Raw genomic sequence first — 7,738 nt, 5'->3', positions numbered from 1 at the left:
CTGAAACTGGGCTCATACCCAAACTAATAGTTTGTGATCAAAATTCCACAAACCGTTCTCTTTTCAAATTATATGGAGTTAGCTCAGACCGCCCGTGGTTCATTTTCCAGAAGAATAAAATCTTTTGCGCATACGACGCCCCTCATCTGGCCAAATCTTCACGAAATAATTTATTGAAGCATAACGCTGTGTTGGAGGGGAAAATTTGCAGTTTCCAACATATCATCGATTTGTTCAATGAGGATATCAAATGTTTCCCTCGGTTGGTTCCAAGATTAACTGTGAACCATGTGCAGTTAGCTCCATATGCAGAAATGAATGTCAGCTTAGCTACACAAACATTAAGCTCATCTGTAGCTGCTGGATTGAAGGCCTATGCAGAATTCAAAAAGTTGCCAGCAACATGCTTGAATACGGCAGCTTACACCGAGTGCTTTGATAAACTTTTCGACTGTGCAAATTCGTCCACTTTCACCGAGACGAAGGTATGTTTAACTATGTATAATATGAACAAAATCTAAATATGTTGTTCACAGGACCTTAAAAGACCATTGCAGCAACATTCCGCTCACTGGGAATTATTTGGTTTAATGAAGGATAGATTGAAATCGTTACGATTTATTCCCAAGGACTGCTTCGATTTAAAAACGGTGAAATAGTTTTAATTTATCCAAACAATAATTTTAAATTTACAACTATTTGATACGCTTTCAGGAAGGACAATTTCCCAAGCTGCCGATTCAATCTCGAAAACCTTATTTCATTGACTGTTGGCTCGTTTACATCTCAGCTATTGAAGGATTATGGAAAGATCTTCATGAAAATCACGGATTTTTGTTTCTTAGAACAAGGAACTTATCGCAAGACTGTCTCGAACATTTCTTTTCCCTAATCCGCTGGAAGAATTGTAATAATAACCACCCAGATCCAAGTAAATTTGCATCAGCATTCAAATCGCTAGTTATTAATCAAATGATGGCACCGAAGAAGTTGGGAAATGTAGAGGCAGATCTTGATAAGTATTTTATAAACACGACAGAAATGTCAAAAGTAAAAATAATTAGCATATCAGAAGTTAAAAAGAATACATTGAAAGAAGCTGACATACAAATAGAAATTAATCAATCCAATAGTGTATACTACACCGCCGGTTGGGTTGCATCAAAATTGTTACATAAAGACTATCAATAGAGTGTATGGAGATACTCGTTTGGTGTCAAAAACTAACTTAATTCTACTGAATCATAAAAAGTTCAGACCTGATTCAAAGTTAAACCCACCAGGTTTAGGCATATTTAAGTTTTGTAAAAAATTGGTAAGCGTTTTCGATAAAAACTTTGAACATTTTTTAAAAAAATCAGTCGTAGGCGTTAAGCATAAACTTATGAACGTTAGATTTTGGTCATATGAGGCTCAAAGCGAGCAAAATCATCTAGTTTACAACACTCTATGTGTTCCATGTGCTAAAATGATTGCCAACAAATATTTCAACATGTTAATCAAGGCAAAACTGCAACAGTTGAATATGAAGATCCAGATCGTTGAACAACAAAAACGAAGAGATAAGAAGAACAAGAAGTTTGCGACGAAGCGCAGAAAATTAAACATTAAGACATAAGTCTAACTTGCCAGTAGCTTTCAAATATTAGTCGATACACACAAAAGATAAAACAATGTAATTTTATTTATAGATTTATTTATTTATAAAAACCAGTGGCTCATGATCTTTTTTTCATTTTATGAACTGTAAATAGGGATCTTTAATTTGGAAAAATTGTGCCAGTTTTTCATATGTATTGGTAGAGGGTGTCCTTACGAGTACACTCATATCATTCTTAAACCTTAATTATTCTTTTATGATTTTTAAATTTAAAAAAACCAAATTAAACTCAACCAGCAAACTGACAGTTGCCCTACTAAATGACGCATCTGCAAATATCTCGTTCGCCTCATTGTTAACCGGGACAGCACCCCACACAGCATGATCTGGTACTTTGTCAATCCGCTAGCAACCTGCCATCTCAAGTTTCATCTGCAAACTATGGTAGATCTGATAAGGCTACCTATAGGGTCGTGCAAGTCGCATGGGTTTGGATGTGTTATTGTCCTAAAAGGAAACAAACTAAAAAATGTTTTTTTCAATAGTTTCGGGCCAAAAAATTGAAAAAGGACTGAGATATTAACTCACGGTACTAATCTGCATCAGAATATGCCTTAACCCGCACACCCCTAAAGATCCCTATTACGATCTTCAACACTGGATCGAAAAAGAACTACCGCCTTAAACATTCTCGTCGAAATCCAATACATTCACCTTGAACAGCTTAGATTCTACAATGCCACCTACGCTATAATTTGCTTCACCGTGTGCTTGGAGCCTTTTCATCGTACCACCCCTATGGTACATCTGCGTTGACTGATTTATGCTAAAGTAAGGTGACGTGCGGCTTCGTCACTACGCAATTCCATTTTCGCAATAGGTTTTTTTTCACTGAAAAGATAATCTGATGACGTCATATGGTCACCCTTATTCTTGTTTATGTCGAATGAGAGTTTCGAACGAAAGTGGTTCGCATTCTCATTTACGACGACATTAAATTCGCTTTCCAACGAATTTCACATTCATTGTAAACAATAATAAACCTTCCGGAAAAAATGGAATATGACGAAGCCGTATTGCACCACACAAGATGAATGCATTCGTTTAAATCAGTTAACGCATGCGTACCCACTCCGTATACTTATTAGAACTCACTTCCTATATGCAGCAAATCACACCGCAATGGCACTGCAGTGCTGCACATGCACTACGTACACCTCTACAATCGTGTGCATTGGGCCTCTCAATGGCCTCCATTGGACAAGCATCGCAGCATGGATGTGACGTTATGTGCAGCTTGCACATACCAGTGTATCAATGAGCACTGTTCACTTGTGTTGAATTTATCTGAAATGAAAATTGGAGCATAGTTGAATCGTAACTCGAGACAGAAATATTCATATCTTACCTTCGTTATTTTACTGCGGAGTTTCAAGTAAATCGTCAAGGGCCGATATTTTAAAACATCCACCATGGCGGTATTGTCCTTCTGCAAAAAAAAAAAACAATAATTTGATGGCAAAAGAACTTAATTATCAAAACATTACCACTTGGAGGCGAAAAATATTTTCACGACTCCCCAGAAAATTTTTTGTCGTGCGAATCAACCGCATAAAGCTCGAAAATTTTGTTTACTCCATAAGAGCGAAAGAGAGAGTATGATGTGTATCTCTTCCATCTAATTCATTCAAAATTCGAATTTGCGTTTCTTCTTATCGCAACGAGATCGCATGCTTCTTCTTTGCATCCTCTACGGAAACTTTTGACAGCAGTCATTCATACGACGTGTTTGCACTTGTTTTTACCGTTTTTACTTTAGGTTTGTTCCAGTACACGGAAGTCACTCCCTGTTGCTCCGGAGCAAAAAATTCTTGTTCCTTTTTACTCCGATTTGCTACCAGAAGAAGAAAAAGAAAAGAAGATAATACAGGAACGATTTTCTCCCTGTTTGCTCCGGAGTACTTCCAGTTTCTCCTGGTACTGGAACAAACCTTTTTTCACGTCCGCGCGCGTACAATTCGTTAATTTCTTTCAATGGTCTTTTGCTTTGCCCTGAAGAAAAATACCGGCATAGAAAAGGCAAATTCATAGTTTTTGCTCATCTATCCGCAAATTTATTTGTAATTACAGTAACCATTGTAATTACCAGATATACCGGTGCAAGTTTAACCGGAACATCACTCAACTGTTAAAAAAATTCAGTTCGCCTGTATAGAGTTACTGATTTGTGCAGTTCCGGAGGATACTGTTGGATTTTCCTCAGTTTTGCGAAATGCAAATCAGTTGATTTCTGCAGGGAAGATTTTTTAGCCGTAACCGAGCAAAGGTAAGTTTTGCCAAGTTGGTCAACCGTTACTGATCAGTTTGATTCATCGGAGCATTCTTTTTGCAGAGATATGTTTGAAAATGACCGGTTCTACTTATATATTTTACTCCACGCCACAAGAAATTCCGGAGGAAGAAATTTACTACACAGATTCGTTTTGTTTTATATGTGATGATTTTCTCTGTCCAGGTTACTATAAATGCGTATCAACTGAACTACCCGGATGCCCGTATTTGATGGTGCCATACGTGCAATAAAATATCCATAAATGGAAACTTGGTATATGGACTAGGTAGGTAGGAAACTAGGTATATGGACGATGCGGTTGCAGCGTAAAATCGGAAGAGCCATTTATTGCAAAGATACGTGCTGCATCGCAAGTGGGTCTGAAACCCACTAGATTATCAAAATCCCGCATACGAAAAAATATCTTTATAGTTGCCCCTGCTAAGCAGCATCAGTTACTGATAAATTATGTGATTTCATATACCTACTATAGAACCTGGTCGAAAATGTATAGTTAGCGCTCGCACACTCGCTGTAAGTAAATGATGAAACGTTTCCTTTAAAAAATTCCCTTATGTGTAACAAATCGTTTATATTTTTCTACTAGGAAATCATGCTATCTCGTTATAAACCCTTTTTTAACTTCGCAAGAGATTGTCTTCTGCACTTCTTTTGTGATTTTCACCATAGCTGCTGTTTTTTTGCTCTCTGTCCAACTGATCTGCATAGGTCTGCTTCAAATGTCAACACCTGTGTTTGGAGCTCTCTGAGGTAATTTGATGCAGCTTTTGTCCGGAAAAAGATCGATTAGAATTGAAGACTTCTAGAATTTTAACATTTTGATAATCAAAGGATTACGAAATTTTGGATTTTTGGAAATTTCGCTATTGAGAAGTTTGAAATTTCAGTATATGTGAGTTTTATAATATAGTGCAGTTAGAATTTTAAGACTTCGGTATTCAATAATAATAGGATTTTACTATTTTTGCTTCATAACTATGGAATACTGAGATTTTGCAGTTTTAAAATCTCAGATTGTGTCAACCTAAACTAAATTTCAGAATAATAAAATTTAAAAATTTCGGTACCTAAGAATTTTAGAATTTTGCAATATTACAATGCTACGATTCAGGGGCGGATCCAGAAAAAAAAAATTTGGAGGGGGCCCGAAATTTCGCTTTTGAAATGTTCATTGTACAATAAGTAATATGTAATAAACTCATTTAATTTTTGGTGGTCTAATATTGTTTGGAATGATTTAAGTTTAGAACGAACTAAAATAAAAATTATTTTAAAATTTCTCAACAAGTTAAAAAAAATTCGGGAGGGGTCCGGACCCCCAGGACCCTCCCCCTGGATCCGCCAATGCTACGATTTTATAATTTCAGAATCTAAGAATTTTGGAATATTAGCATTTTGAAATATTAGAATATTAGAACTTTAAAATATCAGAATTTTAGAATATAAGAACATCAGAACTTTGGAATTCTAAAATCTTAGAATTTCAGAATTTTATAATCCTAGAATTTCGGAATTTTAGCACTTTAGAATTTTAAAACTTCAGAATTTTAGTGCTTTAGTATTTTAGAATTTTACGATTTAGGAATTTTAGAACGTTAGAATTTAAGAATATTAGAATTTCAGAATGCTGGATTATTAGAATTTTAGAATATTAGAATTTTATAGTCTAAAAATTTTATAATTCTAGGATTTTAGGGTTTTAGAATTTTGCAACATTGGAATTTCAGAATTTTAGAATTTCGGAAACTTAGAATTAAGGAATTTGAGAATTTTAGAACATTTGAATTTTAGAATTGTAGAATTTTAGAATTTTAGAATCATAGAATTTTAGAATTTTAGAATTTTAGAATTTTAGAATTTTCAAATTTTAGAATTTTAGAATTTTAGAATTTTAGAATTTTAGAATTTTAGAATTTTAGAATTTTAGAATTTTAGAATTTTAGAATTTCAGAATTTTAGAATTTTAGAACTTTAGAATTTGGCTCGCTGGACACGTCGATTGCTCTGATGGGTCACCAGGGTTTAACATCCGGTATGCAGCTCCGGCAAAATATTCTGGTATCGAGGAATGCTGACTCGACCGTCACGGTTTGTGACATCGTCACTGGTCAGTGCTTGCAAACGTTATCTAGCCCCAACAAGCATCAATCGGCTGTCACCTGTTTGCAGTTCAATTCCCGCTTCGTAATCACCAGCTCCGACGACGGTACCGTCAAGCTGTGGGACGTAAAAATTGGAGAGTTCATCGTAACCTGGTTGCACTAGAATCGGGCGGTTCTGGTGGTGTGTGGTGAATCAGAGCCAACGACACCAAACTAATTTGTGCCGTAGGGTCACGCAACGGTACGGAATAACCAAACTAATGGTTCTCGACTTTGATGTAGAAGGTGTCTGCTTGAAATGCTCATAATTTTGAACAAGTATACTCTTAATACCTTCCTTAGTACTTTTCTGAGGAACAAACAACTGGTGCCATTGCACGTACACTAACCCTACATGCATACTTCAAAAATTTATAAATATTGTAAGGACTAGTATTTTAAAAAAAATTGACGTAATAAAAATTCTGAAGCAAAAAATGCTGTTATTGTTTTTATTTGAAAAGAAGAAAACTCAAACGAATAAAACAAGAAGAAGAAGACCAAAATAAGGAGCACGACGATCGCCCGATTTTCTATAGTTCGACATCGGGCTTACGTCGGTCCGATTACGTCGATGCGTTTGGCATATTCGAAGGTTGACGCGGTTTATGCAAATGGTGCAAAATTGCAGGATATAAACCCGATATCCTGCTCTGATCGGCCCGTTATCGGGCTTAGTCGGCCCGATCATCGGCCTGATAATCGGGCCGATTGAGCTCTACAAAATTTACTGGGATATATCGATTGATTTGATTTTTGACAGTTCATTTTGCATTACACGTTAAACGCAGGAGAGCTACAAATGATTGTTTATTATGATTAAAATACTTTTTCGGCACGAGATGGCGCAAGTTTTATGTCTTTTACGATTCGTATGGGATTTGCGAGAGTGGACTATATTGTTATTTATAATATTTGATGGAAGGCCTTAGTTGGGTTGAAAGTACGTAATATTCAGTACTTTTTGGTGGCGTGAGAAAAACAAAAATGGCTGCTACCCAAATTTTGGGTATTGAACTCACAACATTTTTGAGATAATACTGGGTAGAGTTCAACACATACCATTAACCCAAATTTTAAGTTAATCGCATTGCATGTTTTAACCCAAAATTTGGCGAGACTCCATTCGTAAAATTAATGTGACAGATACTTGTTCTCCTCCCGCTGTTTTGGTTTTCCATTTGCAGAAAATGGAATTTTTAACTCAAAATTCACTTCAGTAATATTGTTTTCTGCACGTCTTAATGGTTTTTTATTGTTTTCGGTTGATTTGCTGCGATCGGGGCTCAGATTGCATTTTCAGCGGAAGGAAAAAAAGATACGAAAACAAAATGATCTTTTTAAGCAGTTTGATAAAGACAGAAACAGGTATGTTATTTTCATTTGTAATTTATTTATCAGCAGAACGAAAACTTGCCAGTTACATAAACTTTGTATCAAGTCAAGGAAAAATGGATATTTTAATTATTACTTTTCAGAAAAGTTGTTCATTTGTTTATGTAAAGTAAGGACACATTGTTTAAACCGCTATGTCCACTACACCGTGGCGTGCCCGGGACTGTACACGGCAAGGATCCATATGCGTGTCAATTTTAGATTAATGAGTGCATTTCTACGAGATAATCTCACCAGAATCAATATCAT

At 35.8% G+C, this 7,738-nt stretch overlaps 1 long non-coding RNA gene across 1 annotated transcript; it reads right to left on the bottom strand.

Moving 5' to 3' along the window:
* Nucleotides 1–1,876: 1,876 nt before the first annotated feature.
* On the bottom strand, nt 1,877–3,173 carry LOC131694961 (uncharacterized). Its single transcript, XR_009306567.1, has 3 exons — nt 3,148–3,173; nt 3,009–3,089; nt 1,877–2,947 (listed from the first exon to the last, which is right to left on the bottom strand). It is a non-coding gene; the product is annotated as an uncharacterized LOC131694961 (long non-coding RNA).
* Nucleotides 3,174–7,738: the final 4,565 nt, after the last annotated feature.

This window comes from Topomyia yanbarensis, unplaced genomic scaffold (genome assembly GCF_030247195.1).
Source record: "Topomyia yanbarensis strain Yona2022 unplaced genomic scaffold, ASM3024719v1 HiC_scaffold_21, whole genome shotgun sequence".
Classification (NCBI taxonomy): domain Eukaryota; kingdom Metazoa; phylum Arthropoda; class Insecta; order Diptera; family Culicidae; genus Topomyia; species Topomyia yanbarensis.
This window is presented reverse-complemented; position numbering and strand designations above follow the sequence as displayed.